Here is a 16,735-nt window from a genome sequence, read left to right as displayed (position 1 = left end):
GTTATCTACCTTGAAGTTTCCGATCACACATGAGATTGTAGGACTTATAGGATCCTTATATTTTGGGGGAGTGTTTCGATTGATTATGGCACTCACCTGTTCAGTAAAAAACGCTTCTTTATGTACGTTTATCTTCCGCTTTACCGCACACATATCTTTCAAGAATTTGGCGTAAGATGGAAACTGTTTAATTTCATCCAACAAAGGGGGTATTGATCTTGACTTATTGAAAAACTTTTAGAAATTTTGACTCTCACTTAGCCTTTTTTATGTGATGAGACGTTTGGGAAATGGGGCCATGAGTTTGTATCCTTACAATGGCTCTTTGTCATTTAGAACATTGCTAGATTCACTACCATCCTTTAAATTTTTGGATTCCTTAGGTTTCTCAACCTTCCTTGGAATCTCTTTGTCTTTTTCATTTTCACTTTTTAAGGTGGTGATGGTCTTAACATGTTCCGGATGTTGAGTTGAAGATTTGAGATCACGTATATCACGTTGTCTTGTTATGTTAGGTTGTTGTTGAGCCAGAAAGATCTCGGTCTCCCTAATATTCAGTTGTGCCTCATGTCTTGCAATCGAAGTCCTAAGCTCATCATAGCCTGCAGTTGCTCTTACCTAAATGCATCTAATGTATCCTCAAGGGTTCTCCCTACTGGAAGTCCACTAAATGGCCCTTGTGGATAATTAATTACATTTGTAGTTGGTTCATTTCCCCAATCAATGTTCCACTCATCAGGAGTGTGCATGTCAGAACTTGGTGCACTAAGTGGTCGTAGTGGTCGTTGATATACGTTTGTAGTATCTGCTTGAATGTGAAACACCTCTTGAAAAGCTGAGATTGTAACACAATCTTTGATTGGGTGTACATCGCTCTCATAAACTCCACATGCGGTTTCGACGACTGCTTTAGGTTGAGTTGATTCCTTCCTAGATTCCAAGTCCTCAATTTTTCGTGCGAGAATTGCCAACTGTACATTAATATCATCTTCCTTCTTGAGTACATGTATTCCTATCTCTCTTGGCATTTCCTTGAGAATACTAGCTTGGTTTGATGTGCCCCATGATTGAGCGTTTTCAGATAACATATCAAAGTAATCCCATGCATCTTCTAGTTTATTATTTATGAACTCACCATTACACATCATCTGTACGAATTGGCGCATGTTTGGACTAAGTCCATCATAAAAAAGATCAATTGTCCGTCAAGTTTCATAACCATGGTGTGGGCAGGCGAGAAGTAAGTCTTTGAACCGTTCCCAATATTCAAAGAATGTCTCATTATTTTTCTGGGAGAAGTTTATTATTTCTCGTCTAAGAGTATTGGTTTTATGAGTTGGGAAGAACTTTTTAAGGAACTCCTGGCTCATCTTTGCCCATGTGCCAATGGATCTAAGCCTTAATGAATGAAACCATGATTTGGCCTTTTCTTTTAGAGAGAATGGAAATAATTTAAGGCTAATTGTATCAGACGGAACATCATTAAAATATATGGTAGTAACAATCTATTCAAATTCTTTAATGTGCATATATGGATTTTCTGAATCAAGTCCATGGAACTTAGGAAGTGATTGGATTATCTTAGTTATAAAGTTCACATTTCCTGTATTGATTGGAAGAATTATGTAAAAAGGTGAACTTGTTCTCACCGGTTGTAAATAATCTCGTAACGTTCGAACCGGGGGAACTCGATGCACTACATTCTCATCATGTATCGTCCTAATAAGTGGCGTGTGATGTATAGGGCCTTCATCAATCCGATGTTCTTGAGTCATGCTCTCAGATGATATTTAAGGATTTTCTAACTTGTCAATCAATTTTTCAACCAAAACTCCTTTTCTAATTCCTACAACAAGTATGGAAAGTAGTTAGAGGGAAGAAGTTAGAAGAATGTTACCAGATCAGAGTTCAATGTTAGGACCCTACAAAACAGAAAACAATGTTAGTTTCTAAAAAAGAAATACAGGAAAAATCCTTTTTAAAAAAATTCTAAATTTAGAAAGCTCTAAAACCCCTAGATTAGAAAAAATTCAGAAAATAAGAAAAATCTAACCTATTCCTAAAAAGAAAGAAACCTAAGTCAAATAGGAAATCTAGAAAAGAAAGGAAGAATATTAGAAAGAGGTTACCAAATTAGAAGTTTTTATATTAAGATCCTACAAAATAGAAAAACAAATTATTTTCTAAAAACAAATTAGGAAAGCTTCTAACCTAGAAATAGAAAGTTAGTTTTTAAAAATAATTCAAAAAAACCCTAACCTAAAAATAGAAAGTAAAGAAACCATAATGTTAACCTAATTCCAAAACTAGTTAATCTCAGAAAAATGCAACCGTTAGTCCCCGACAACGGCGCCAAAAACTTGTTCAGAACCCCAAGTGTAAGGTCGCAATGTAGTAATAATCTCGGTAAGACTGAGGTCGAATTCACAGGGACTAAACTCGTATGTTTCTAAAAGTAACTAGAACTATAAGTAGAAGAAGATCTAAAACTAAATCTGAAATTATTTGAAAGAGTAATTGTGAATTTATAATTGAAACTTGTGAATTTAAATGTGGGAACTAGGGTGCCAAGGATCAACTTGTAGCAATAAGGATGCTACCCTACTTGATTTAGGAAATCCAATTGAAATTAGAGTCCTATCCTATCCAATTGGAAAAAGAGAGAGATGATTGAATCTCTAAACTTCTCATGGATATAATCATGAATGTAGGAGAATTATGGGAGGAATTCTGTCACCCTACCATGCCCAAGGGATGATGGCGAACAATAAGATTAACCAATCCCACAATCTCAAAGAGGAAAAGAATATGTTCAAAGTTATCGCAGATCTATTGTAATTTGTTACAACAAAATATTAACAACTAAAAATATTCCTTATAATCAAACTAGAATCCAAGAGAGTTCAAAAAAATATAAGTCAAAGCAAAACAAACATCTTAATCATGCTAAAAGCTTCACCTCTTAGCCCTAGCTAAGAGGTTCAGCCAACCATAAACATAATTGAACTAAAAACTCTGAAGAAAAGTATAAAAACAACTAAGGAAGAAGAAGAAAAACTCCTAAACGGTGGCTCCACCCTTTTGCTCCACTCCTTAAACCCTAGAAGATGCTTAGGAACATCTTAGGTACTCCTATTTATAGTTATGCCACACCCTCTTGCGAACTGACCTTAAATTCATAAACCGACCTTGGAACTGCCTCAAATTTATGCAGTCCATGTGCAGTCTACGTAACCTTAGACGCGTAACCTTCGACTAGTTGAGGGCACCTTCGACTGGTCGAGGAAAGTCTTCGACTAGTCAAGGATCGCGTGAAATTAAAAGTTCATGTTGCTAGAGTTCGAGTCGAGGAATCTTCGACTAGTCGAGCAGGAGCCTTAGACTGGTCGAAGGAGGGCTTACACTAATTGAAGCAAGCATATTTTTAGGGTTCCTTTTCTTTACTTCAAGTCTTCGATTCTCTTCATTCCTCACTTGGTTTTCTTGGATCTTTGGCATGTGATTTCTTCATTCTTAGTCTCATAAGATCCATCATTAGCTTTGGTGATTCTTGAGCGTTAAATCCATGCTTTTAGCTTCCTTTTCAATCCAAGCTCTTAAATTCACCTTGCAACACAAACATGATTAAAATAGAACATTAAGCATTATCATGTTCATAAAAACAAGTAATAAATGAGGGATAATATGTAATATTTGACCCTCAACAACATGAAATTTGGGTAATCTCTCAAGGTTAACACTCAGGGTTTTGGAAAACGAATAGTGTACTCGAGTTTTAGGAACCAGGGTGTTACATTTATTGTCTATCATCCTGAAATCGAAGTACCTGGCGATTATGAATTTCAGTGTTCCTTCTTTTTTAGCCTTGTACTTGTATTCTAGTGCATTCCAAATTTTTCTTGCTAAGGTAGTTCCTATGTACAGATCGTACAACCGATCAGAAAGCGTGTTAGGAATATGGTCGTGACACAATAATTCGTCTTTTTATCGCTTAATTCTGGCAGCGATCTATTTTGGAATATCGTTGTCCGTTGCTTCTAGTAGAGGCTGAAGATTCGGGTCCATAATGTAAAATATCTTCAAAGTAGCGAGAAGAAATTTCAACTTGTCTTACCACCTGGTGAAATTTGTACTATCAAATTGGTTTAATCTGATCAGATCCTAGTTCATCAGTTTCACTAATGCAATACTTTCGATATCCATAATTAAGCTTTAAGATTGTTGGAAAATATATTGGAAAAACCAAAAATAAAATAAAATTGTTTAGTTTTAGCACTAGGCCGAATCACATATAAATACGTTGTTCTTAAAGCTTGATTTCCCCCCTTATCAATTGTTGATGGGTTACAGACGAATTAGTTATAGGTTAAGACAAGCCTTATAACTAGATCTTACATGCAGCAATCACAAAGGGTTTACTTAGGAACTTTGCAAATGTCGTTGATCATCTGACAGACTGGATTAGTGGTCATCTAACAATATTCTTAGAAGGAAAAAGTTCTTGGAGAGATCAGATGAATTCTGATGGGATCTGTTAGAGTTGATTGATTCTAGACCGGAATGGTCCAGTATATATAGGCACTAGAGGAGTGGACTGTTGCTAGGTGGTTATTAATGGTTCAGAATGCTTGTAAAACATTTCTGAAGGTTGATACTTAATTTGGGGCATTTCAGATCGTTGGATCAAACGATCTGACCGTTGGATCATCAAAGCCCGTTTGTTTTCGAACCGTTGTGGCTTTTAAGGCTATTAGACGTTCTCAAAACGGATGAAAGTTTTGGATCCATAAATCCGACCATTCCCAACAGTCTATAAAACCTAGGCTCATCTCACACTCCTCGCACCGCTCACGATGATTCACATAAGTACGAAGTGCAAAGTGTGTCATCTAGTGCCACTATAACCACACAACCCTCGCCCGAGCGCACGTGCATGCGTTCGCACTAGAACATACCACCCAAGCATCTCAACCTCCAATTCTCCAAGTAAGAATACTACACAAACATCCACTTATAAACCACAAAATTTCTTTAATTTTTTCCAATGTGGGACTAAAGAAACTGCGATTTTTCATTTTAAAATTTCAATATCGTTTTTAGCGAGAAAATGAAAATTTTAAAATATTTTGATTTTTTTAAACCAAAATTTCAACAAAAATTTGTAAAGGGTTTGGAGTTGGAAGATCCTACCCTTTGATCAGTGGGCTAAAAACAAACGATGTTTGGCTCATGGTATTAGATGGGATTAGGTGGGATGGAATTGCATTTGGTCCGTGCAAATTCCATCCAATAGTTGTGGAGAATGGGAAAGGTTGGGATTAGGTTAAATGGAATTTACATTTGGTCTCTTTTGGATTATGAGTATTGTAGTATTGCTTTCAGCCATTTCATTTGAAAATTTTTGAAAAAGTTTGTTGATGTCAAGAAGTTGTTCTATAGGTCCCGCCATGATGTATGAGCTATATCCACACTGTCTACCTATTTTTCAAGATCATTTTAGGGCATGGGCCTAAAAATCAAGAAGATCTAGCGCTCAAGTGGACCTCAACATAGCGCTCAAGTTTTGGATTGAGTTGATATTTGCGTTTTCCCTTCATCCAGGTCTGTTTGACCTTATGAACAGGTTGGATGACAAATAAACATTATGGTGAACCTTAGGAAGATTTCAATGGTGGGCGTCATTGTCCCCACTGCTTTCTATGTTGTGGTCCACATAAGATTTGGATCTACCTCATTTTTATGCCCATGCCATAAAATGAGGTTGCAAAATGGATGAACGGTACAGATATAACACATATATGTTATTATCAACGGTTTCAAATGTTAGTTAATATATTATCTATTCAATGGCCAACAAACAAAGGACCGAATGCCGCCTTGTAACAAAAATAGTATGGAGTTATGTTTGTCCTATGATATTCTTATTCTAATTGGGCAATCCCTACCATATGCAATAATTATATACATTCTTAATCCCACTACACTTAATCCCATCCAATACACCGCAAAGATATTTGAATCTCGGATGTTTTAGTAGTTACCGCCATGTAAGGGAGCCCATGGTTTCCTTAGTAGTTACTAGTTACCGCCATCAAGGGGCAGAACTCTATCCATTTTGTATCGATATTTCCTTGATCTAGACCGTTAATTTAATGGGCCCAACCATGGATGAGAGATGATCCAAAACACCCTCAGATCGAAAAATCCTAGCCATGGAATCTTTGGCTATTTATTTACTTGGGCCACTGTTGTGAGGTGTTAGGACCGTTCAATCCATGAGATTTTTGGTGGATCCTCCGTCCACAAAGGCCCTTCCCTCGGCTCCCAGATGTAACAAGTGTGCTTCCCGGAACTAGATATTTGGGAAGAGGAAAATGTCGATACTCTGACAGAGTATGATGGATGATATGGAGGCACTTAGAAATTGCATACATGGCATACACATAATTCAGATTAAACTGTCCAAATTATAAACTGCAATTTAAATATATGGACACCCGAAAATTGCACTTATTTAATTATTTAACTATCGGATTGGTGGACATTAATTGAACGGGTAGAAACAAGTGTCCATGAATCAGAGGTTAGAATTGCCAAATTAATCTGATTTTAGGACTTTAACTTAGATACGGTGAGTCCAACAATTTAGTCGTTTAATTCTGCTAGCGTGAGTGCGTGGGGGTGTGTGCGCGTGTCAAAATACCAAAAAAAAAAAAAACCAAACAGAGAATCAGAGGTTAGAATTGCCGAACTATAATCTGATTTTAGGACTAACTTAGATACGGTGAGTTCAACAATTTAGTCGGTTGATTTGAGTTAATAACTCCCAAGTGTAAAAGCTCTACGTGCCTACGTATCAAGCGTCACACCCAACCAGAGTATCAAATAAAGAAAATACTAAAGTACCTCGCGCAAGGTACCCACCAGGGTTACTTTCAGTGACTTGGGAGAAACAACTTCACGTTAAAAAGTAATCTACGCCGTACATCAAGTACACCATCCTTTATTTGTCCTTGACCAGAAAAATCATGATAATTCAACAATCAGGTGGGCCACACCAAAAGATTTCTAGTTAAAACCTTTAAATTTATGTAGTATAGCCCGCCTAATTTTTGCGTAATGATTTCATCTCGATCAGCAACGTTGTCAATTCAATGGATTGTATGGCATATAAACACGAAGGTGGGCCTTGGGTTTTGATTTATCATGGTTTTTGGAATGAATGGTTAAAAGAAGGAAGAGTACCTAATGAATGGAGTAGATGTAATGTAAGTGACAACCACGTGACTCTTGTTCTGCGAAAGTAACCCCGGCGGCCGCTCATTAAGATTCTTAATGTGAATTAACGTCACGGATTGCGTCAAAGGGAAACGTAATACGTCATTGACGGCTCATATCTGTTTATAAAATGTGAGAAAGAGGGAGAGAAAATGAGAAAGAGAAGGAAAGATGGCTGATTTGTTCAAAAACCAGGCAAAAGAGTATGTAGAAAGTCGGCCGAGTTACCCAACGGATCTTTTTCAATTCATTGCATCAAAGACGCCTCACCACGAGCTTGCTTGGGACGTCGGTACCGGCAGTGGCCAGGCTGCTGTATCTATACGCTCTCTCTCTCTCTCTCTCTCTCTCTCTATCCGATGAGAATGTCTCAAGTCTAATTGGTTCGAATACAAGTTACGGATAATTTTCAATCTATTACGTGTATCTTACATCCAAGCCTTCCAAAAGGTTGGCCCTACTATGATGATGAGTTATTGTAATTATCAATGCAATCTACTGAAAATCATGGCCACAGCCGCCACACCATAGAAAACAAATGTCTGGCCACTAATAAATAGAAAAATATAAATATAGATAGATATAGTTTATTTTAATTTAAGATGATCCTCGTGATAGGGCCAAGCTATTGGACGGGTTGGATTTTTTATACGCTTAAAAGATTGGAAGTTATCGACTTGTTGGACTGGAGCTTATAGTCCAGCTCGGTTGGACTCGAGACATTTTATACTCCGGTCATCGAGGGATCTACGTCAACGAAGTCCTAAAAATATGTACTTATTAGAGGTCTTATATATTTTGAATTTTCAACTTAAGGCGGCATCATGACCAAATTGGCCTTAACTTTTCAACTGCCGGCTACAGCATAAATGCGAACACACATGTATGGGAAAGGGTACTATGCGGTCCATCTCATTGAAAGCCTCCCGTGAGGTTTATCCTCCGTGGACCCCATTATGATATATGTCGAGCATCCACCTCATCATTCAGATGCACTCTTCCATGACGGGCCACATGCCTAAAAATCAGGCTAATCGATGGCTTAAGTGAGCCACACCACTGACAACAGTTGAGAGTCGACACACACTCATTGAAACCTTCGTGATGGTATACAGGGCCAACTGAGATGTTGCTAAGGCATACAACTCATCCATTGTGTCCTCCACTTGGATGAGAGGTCACACTAAAGTTTCAACCATAGCAAAAACATACTTAGTCACTAAGTGGGATCCTTACTCTTGCTTAGGTGGTAGATTCTGGGGAGTTAGAACACCCGGTCCTTGAATTTTAGATAGTGCTGATTTTTGGAATATCTGGTAACATTGAAGAAACCCGCTTATATATATATATATATATATATATATATGGGAAAAGGTTCTATGTGGAACTCATGAGAATTTCCTGTGAGGTTGATTTGTGTGGGCCCCACCGTGATGCGTGTTGAACATAAACACCGTGTGTTTGATAGGTTCCCTTTACATTATAGGATATCCCAAAAATCCCAAAAGTGTACGGAACTCAAGTAGGCCATACCATCTAAAATCTTGTGAAGACATGCCTAAAACATATAAAGGCACTTGGTAGGGCTCATCTGAAATTTGGATGCGTCTAAAACTTGGTCCGACCCCTCATCCAAGTGGGACACACATAATGGATTAATCGATGACTTTTGTGGGCCACACCACGTATAAAAGTGTACAAAAGTTGAGAGGGGTTAACCTCCGATTAAAACATTCGTAATCATTTGTTGGGCCCACCGAGGGTTGGTTCACAAATCCAGCCCATTTATTATGTGTGTCCCACTTTTATGAGGGGTCAGAAAGTTTTAGATGCATCCAAATTTTATGTGGGCCCCACAAAGTGCTTTTATATGTTTTAAGCATGTCTTCACATGATTTTAGACGGTATGGCCCACCTGAGTTCCGTATATGACTGATTTTTAACATATTCCATCATTTAAAGGGGACCCACCAAATGCACGGTGTTGATGTTCGACATGCATCACGGTAGGGCCCACATAGCTCGACCTCGTGGGAAGTTCCCATGAGCTCCACGGTATAGAATTATTTCCATATATATATATATATATATATATATATATATATATATATATATATATATATATATATATATATATGATTCGTGTTGAACATCTACCTCGTCAGTCAGATGCACCATTCCATGGTAGGCCTCGGGCTTAAAATTCAAATCAATCTATGACATGTGTGGGCCACACCACATGCAAAAGTTGAGAGGGGTTATCCTCCCGTTAAAACATTTATAATCGTTTTTTGGGCCCATCGAGACGTGATTCACAAATCCAGCCCATCCATTATATGTGTTCCAGTTGGATGAGGGGTCATACCAAGTTTTAGACACATCCAAAATTCATGTGGGCCCCACTAAGTGCTTTTATATGTTTTAGGCATGTCTTCATATGATTTTAGATGGTATGACCCACCTGAGTTCCGTGTACGGTTGATTTTTGGGATATCCCGTAATTTAAATGGGACCCATCAAATGCACGATGTTGATTTTCGACACGCCTCACGGTGGAGCCCACACAGCTCGACCTCATGGGAAGCTCACGTGAGCTCTACGCATAGAACCATTTCCCATATATATATATATATATCACCAGAACAGATTTGGAAAACGTGCCAAGAATTCCAGCCTCTACTTTACCCACAACTCATCATCCTGTGGCCCAACCTGACCCACTTAAAATTCATCAAGGCCAAGCCCAACCTAACATGATTTGTTGAATTTTAATTAGTTTGGGCTCAACCAATCTGACCAGGTTTAAGAATGGAACATGGGGCTAAAGGTTTATCATGCTGAATGTATCTATAATTATTATCAATTAATTTGTTATGGGGCTTGGAGTAGGTTGGGTCATATAATCTGGTTCAGCTCTGATGAGCTATCTAGGCTGGTCAGGTTGGGTCAGATCTACCCGAGCACAACCATTTACTTAGAATGGCCACATTTTACAACAACCCACTACCCATTAACTTGATCCAAACCCATCCTAAAAGCTAGTTGACCCAACCATTGGTACCATTAAAGGGGCATTTGGAATGTAAGTTATTTTAGATAAGCTACTTATGCCATAAATAGGTTATCTTGGTTTCTACTTAATGAGTAGATAAGTATGTTTGGTAAACAATATATTTATTATATAAAAGTAGAAAAATATATTTGGTTTCTAACATCATAAGTATTCCGAAAGTTTGTTTGGTCCCCCTCACATCCACCGGCCATCATGTGGGGCCAACCTTTGATGTGGATCATTCATTGTGTCGGCCGTGCCATTGATGTGAGCCGTCCATCATGCAAAGGTCCACCTTGGTTGTGGGCCATTCATAATTATGGGCCAACTTTTAATGTGCATGGTTCATTAGGTAGGGCCCACCTTTGATGTTAGTCATCCATCATGTTGGCTCAAGATCAATGTTATTGTCCATCATGTTGGCTCACAATCAATGTTATTGTCCATCATGTAGGGCCCATGTTCAATATCCACTCCCCATCATGTGGAGCCCACCTTTGATGTGGACCATCCGTCATGTGGGCCCACCTCCGATGTGGGCCGTCCATCATGTAGGACCCGCCTTGGATATCGGCCTCTCATCATTAAGCCAACCTTTAACGTAGATTGTCCATCATGTGGGGCCCACCTTGAGGTGGATCATCCATCATGTGGGGCCCACCATTATTAATTGCCCATCACGTGGAGCTCGGCTTTGGTGTGGGTTGCCCATCTCGTGGGTCCCACCTTTCAATATGGGTTGCCCATCATGCGGAGCAATTGCCTTGGATGTGGGCCATTCATCATTAGCACCTTGATATGGGCCATCATCATGTTAGGCCCGTTAGATGATCTACCTATTCATTATTTTCATGGCCACAAAGCATATTCTCTAAAATAATTTTCTAAATTGCTATATCACCAGTGAAAATTAATAAAATAAGTTATTTTTAGAGGTTAAAAATCAATTAAAAAAATTTATTTTTTCTAAAAAGCTACTTATTCATATTTAATAACCAAACTAATTTATTATTATTATTTTTTTTAAAAAACGGTAACTTGTTAACTTATGTAAGTTAAAAAAGCTGATTATTTGGTAGCATCCAAACTGCCTTGAAAGGAAAACAAGAATGCTGGAAACTCTCGTGTCCCATACAGCGAGAGATGATGTATATTTAAATCAGTAACTGTACAATTGGTGACAATTTGTTTACAGCCGTATGTCTATAGAATCGGATTTACAGGAATCTACAAATAAGGAAATGTATTATGGAGATATACATGGAAAGAGATTGAGATAATTTTGTGGCCGTGAATCAAGGTGCAGTTACACTTGATTTGCTGCCGTGATCTTCTGTAGTGATTTTCTCCGTAGTATGCCTTGACTTATCCAACACAATGTTCTCTTGCTTCAATGGTGTTCCACCCTGGTAGGACACATATCCTGATGGCCCACTCATGGATGCCCATCTAATGTTTACACACTATATTTACACCACTGCATCATCCATGCACCTCAACAACTAAATCATTCCTATTTTCTCATGGCCGTCGTGAATGCATCCTTTTTCAGTTAGCTGGGATCTACAAGAACGTAATTGCCACAGATGCAAGCCCAGAACAGCTCTCCTTCGCGCAAAAGCTCCCCAACATCCGCTACGAACATACTCCCTCCACGATATCCGCTGAGGAACTCGCACGCGATGTGGCCCCACATGGAACGGTCGATGTAGTGATAGTAGCCCAAGCCTTCCACTGGTTTGATCACCCCACATTCTACCAACAAGTGAACTTGGTACTCAAGAAACCCAATGGAGTGCTTGCAGTATGGTGTTACAATGTGCCACGAGTCAATGACTCAGTCGACGCCGTCTTTTTGCGATTTTATGCTGAGTTGGCACCCTACTGGGCTTCGGCTCGTAAGATGGTGGATGATGAGTATAGGAGTTTCGATTTCCGTTCGAACCGGTGGAGGGAACTGACCACACTGGACCGTTCGAGTTCGAGAAGAAGAGATCGATGAATTTAGGTGGGTATCTTACGTACTAACGATCATGGTCCGCGTATCAGACAGCGCGTGAGAAGGGAATTGAGCTGTTGAGTGAGGAAGTGGTGGAAGATTTCAAGCGTGCATGGGGAGAAGAGGATACTACTACTCGGATTGTGAGGCATCCCATTTTTCTGAGGATTGGGAGAGTAGGGAATTAAGTGGGAAGAGTTTAGTATGAATTCCTTCTTTTATTTTATGAGTAGGACTGTCTACACCTTGCACACAATTACCACTGTATACCACATGATATACATGTTATCTCAATCAAAACCATTGAAAACATGGGCCAGATTTTGTAGATGGATCACTGAATGGACAGTTGAAAACAGTTTAACTGACGAAATTTGATAAATGGGTCTTGTCTAATCAGAGGTTAGGATCATCTAACGAAAGTAGGGCCCATAATTTGGTTGGTTTAGATTGAGAATGTAGGCTATGTGTACAATGGTTGTGGATGCATAATATATGAATAATCAAATTCAAGAGGGGGTAATTGAATGTTTCAATAATTTCCTTAAAGAAAATGGAGGACATGTTCTCATGGTTCATCTTATAATTTAGCCAGGAATTCTACTTGGATGAGTTTAGAAATCCCTTTCTTTTTTTTTTTCTTTTTTTTTTTTTTTTGTATTCGTAAATAGAAGCAAAAATCATTTTGTGCACTAATAACTATGCTGTGTTGCTTGAAAATGTTAAAAAGAATAAAATAAAAAGGATGATTTTGCCTAATTTTTAATGATTGTAAATTTTGTGGTGCTGCAAATGTGCGGAATATCTCAACCGTTAGTTGGATGAATTTGTGGAACCTAAAATTTGATAAAAACCCAATACTTCACTGAACTTTACCAATCTGTCGGTTGATCAAGTAGGCCATTCATGCATAAAGAAATAAACACTCGGAGGAACGAAATCAACCGTCTATATTCAATATGCATGGGTTGTCTAATTGAGGATTAGAATGACATATTTGTAGGATATAAGACATGCATATATGAAGTCACGTTAGGTGAGGCGAGAATAACTGGGGTTGGGTTAAAATGATTTGAGCACAAACCCAGCTCCAATCTTCATTGGGTCATGCATGCCAGGCCCAAGTCATGCCCATAGGCTGACCTAATACTATAAATTATAATGTAGAATTGGAACGGGCCATACTATGCCTGCGCATGGAGATCAAATAAAAAAACAAAAGGCGTACTTGATTAGTACACCATTGCTAGGCTTGATGCCGCAGTCTTTCACACCTTACACCCTTTAGAGATGCACTGGGATGAGAATAGAAGCTTTAGTCGTATGTAGGCTTGGGATCCAACCTAGCGTACTACCCCTTATACAATTATAAATGAATCACAATTTTGTAGGGTTAACTGGTATGTCCGATCACATAATCCAACCCTTGGGGAAATCTAGATTGTTGATATGAGGGCCACCTTATAGAATTCTTATAAATACTTCCAAGCTCGGTCCAAGCTAAGTGGGCTGCCTAGCTCACTGCAACTCTTATGGAGAAGTGGAAGAAAGAGGAGGAGACATAGGATTTCAACCATCAAATTCAAGAGCGCTCGGTTTTTTGATTTGATAAAAAGTAATGGGTGCGTACAAACAGCTTCGCAGATAATGCCCCCATGAACTGTAACCATTTTAATGACGTCCAATAGCCCAACCACAGCTCTTTAGTTAGGTAACCAAGAAATCCTTTCAATATCCTGAATACATTTGTTTACCATCCGATATTTATGTGGTCTCAGCATGCATGGCATTTACTCTCGTTAGTGAATCTTTATCTCTCCCAAATCCCACAATCGATGACCCAATGAATTATTTCGACACAACAATCAACGCGGCACCTTTCTCTAATGTGACCATCACGGGCCGCCTATCGTATGCCTTTACAAAAAAAAAAAAAAAAAACTGGACTCATTTGCAAGCACCTCTCTAATGTGGTGAAGGCCCAACCGGTCCACAATTAGGGACCCATGAACAGGGCCGGGAAGATTGGACTCCCTTTGAAAAATCAGTTGGGAGCCGCTAGCAAGCCTTATTGGAGCATCCACCACCAAGTTTACTTACCTTAGGGCGTAGGAAAACTCCACCTTCACATTCTCCTTGAAGTAATTAATCCAGGCCTGCGAATACCACATATTCTAATTTTCAGTGCTAGCTGAGTTGACCATGTCCACAACTACCTTATAGCCGCTCTCAACTATGTTTTTCTCAAAACCACAATTCACATAAAGAGAAAGCCCTTCCAACATTGCTCTTGCCTATGCTCGGACATTTGAACCCTACCAATATACCCATTCAAAAAAGTTAAAATGAAGCCGCCATTGGAACTTCGACAGACTCCCCCATCTCTGGATTGACTTGAGTTGCCCCAAGACGATCCATCTACATTTACTTTAACCTAACCTGAACTTAGTTTCTCCCATCTTAGGTGGGTGAGAGGTGGGTTGTGTATTGGCCTTGGCTCATTTGGAACACTAACCTTCTGGAGTGGATGATATCATTGGGTGGGGGAAGAGCTGGGCTGATAAGATTTAGCCATCTATGAATATGAAGGATGACCCTCCCCACATCAATAGGAGTACTTTCATTGTGGGTTTCATTCCTACACCTCCAAATTTTTCAGAAAATGATACTAGGAATAATACCATGGAGGGACGAGAAGCAGTTCGATGGAGATGCCGCATGCCACCATTGAGTTGCATGTTCAACCCCTATTTGTCCTGGAACGAACGAAAAATCAAAGAGTTGGCTGAGCTGAATCCAAACCTTTGTGGCTAGCTTGCCAGAAGCAAATAGGTAGTGCAGGGATTCCCTCTCTAGGTGCATACCTGACCAGCACTAGATGAATCTTAATGCCAACTAGATTCCTTTTGTTTGAACTCTGTTATATACTGGGACCGCTCTCTGAATCACTTTACAACAGAAGATAAATATCTTGGGTGGAATTTTTGATTGCCAAACCCATTTAGCCCAACTTTTCCCCTCCCCAAACGATCTAATCAACTCCTACGCTAACTTGACCGAGAAAAGACCCGAGGGTTCTTGAGTCCAAACATTCCTATCCTCCTCCGGAGACATACACAGGCTCTCTTGGTTAATATGATCCAATACTGTCTAAGGTAAAAAGTCCAATGTTGGGTGATTTGGGAGCAACCCTACCGGGCGTAGAGCTTCATGGACCTGGATACGCAACATATATATCTGGAGGAACTTGGGTGATGCTCCAGCCTAGTAGAGGGCCAAGGCCCAACCAATTAACAAACCAGAAATTGCACTCTCCTCTCCCCACTAGGCAACGTACCCGCTCTTTAAGCACTGAAAAGAGACGGCATATACTTTTCTAAAAGGGGGATTTCTGAGACCGAGGGCCTCTTGGGTCACTACCATCTAAATCACCTTTACTCTTTCTTCTCATGAAAACTGACCAAATGTTATTGTCCTCCGAGAATTTGACAGCCTATGCTAGCTTCAATCTCAGACTCATCAGACTTTGTTTGTACATTTTTGTGTGTGTGTGTGTGTGTGTGTGTGTGTGTGTGTAAAGCCATGAAACATATATACTTGCAAAGGAAGTCTGTACTGGATTTACCATTGTGCTGGTATAGGGATAGATGGTGTTAAAGCAGGTCCTTAGCCTATTAGCGTGAAGATGAAACCCTTGAAGGAGGGTGTGTACAAGATCACGCTCACGAGGGCCTTTTTAGGCTTTCCGCTCATACATTTATAACTCTACCTATTAGATATTTGACTTGGAATCTCCACTAGCTAATAAACTCAAATTTCTGCAGTCAGCTAAACTTTTCAGAATCTTAAAAACTAGAGAATCTGAGAATCTCCTATTTAAAAATGATACTTGGACCTTTTTTGCCTGTCCTAATGTACTGTCTCTACTTTGTGGAATTTAGTGAATTATTAGGGATTTGATTAGTCTAGCATCAAACTATGTAATAAAATGGTACTCAAGCAATGGTACAATGTCTAATTCAGGAGTTAAATTGAGGGATTGGTATGGGGCATTCGCAAGACCCACTTACCTAAAGAGAGATGGTAAAAAAAGGAAAATGAATCCACTTGATCTGAGTTTTCGATATGATAGGATCCAAGGAATCGACAAGTCATAGAGCATACACTTAAACAAACTAGATTAGTACTAGGAAGGAGGTTAAGAAGAGATGTTGATGTAAATGCTTAGAATGTAGGAATGATGCAAATGACGAGTGCAATGTCTAACTCAGGAGTGGGAGTGAGTAATTGGCAAGAGTGAGTACAATTTTGATGATGTAAAATTAATGCACACAACTCAAGATCATAATGCGGACGTAAATGATATAGAGCATATGGCTACATGGCTAGACATCTTGGAAGGATCG

General features: G+C 39.2%; 1 non-coding gene and 1 pseudogene across 1 annotated transcript; both read left to right on the top strand.

The window, feature by feature from the left end:
• The first annotated feature begins 1,215 nt into the window (after nt 1-1,215).
• LOC131228286 (small nucleolar RNA R71) lies at nt 1,216-1,322 on the top strand. The gene has a single exon (XR_009162797.1). It is a non-coding gene; the product is annotated as a small nucleolar RNA R71 (small nucleolar RNA).
• A 6,098-nt stretch (nt 1,323-7,420) lies between these two features.
• LOC131227293 (uncharacterized) lies at nt 7,421-12,980 on the top strand (annotated as a pseudogene).
• The last annotated feature ends 3,755 nt before the right edge of the window (nt 12,981-16,735 follow it).

Source organism: Magnolia sinica, chromosome 15, assembly GCF_029962835.1.
Source record: "Magnolia sinica isolate HGM2019 chromosome 15, MsV1, whole genome shotgun sequence".
Classification (NCBI taxonomy): domain Eukaryota; kingdom Viridiplantae; phylum Streptophyta; class Magnoliopsida; order Magnoliales; family Magnoliaceae; genus Magnolia; species Magnolia sinica.
This window is presented reverse-complemented; position numbering and strand designations above follow the sequence as displayed.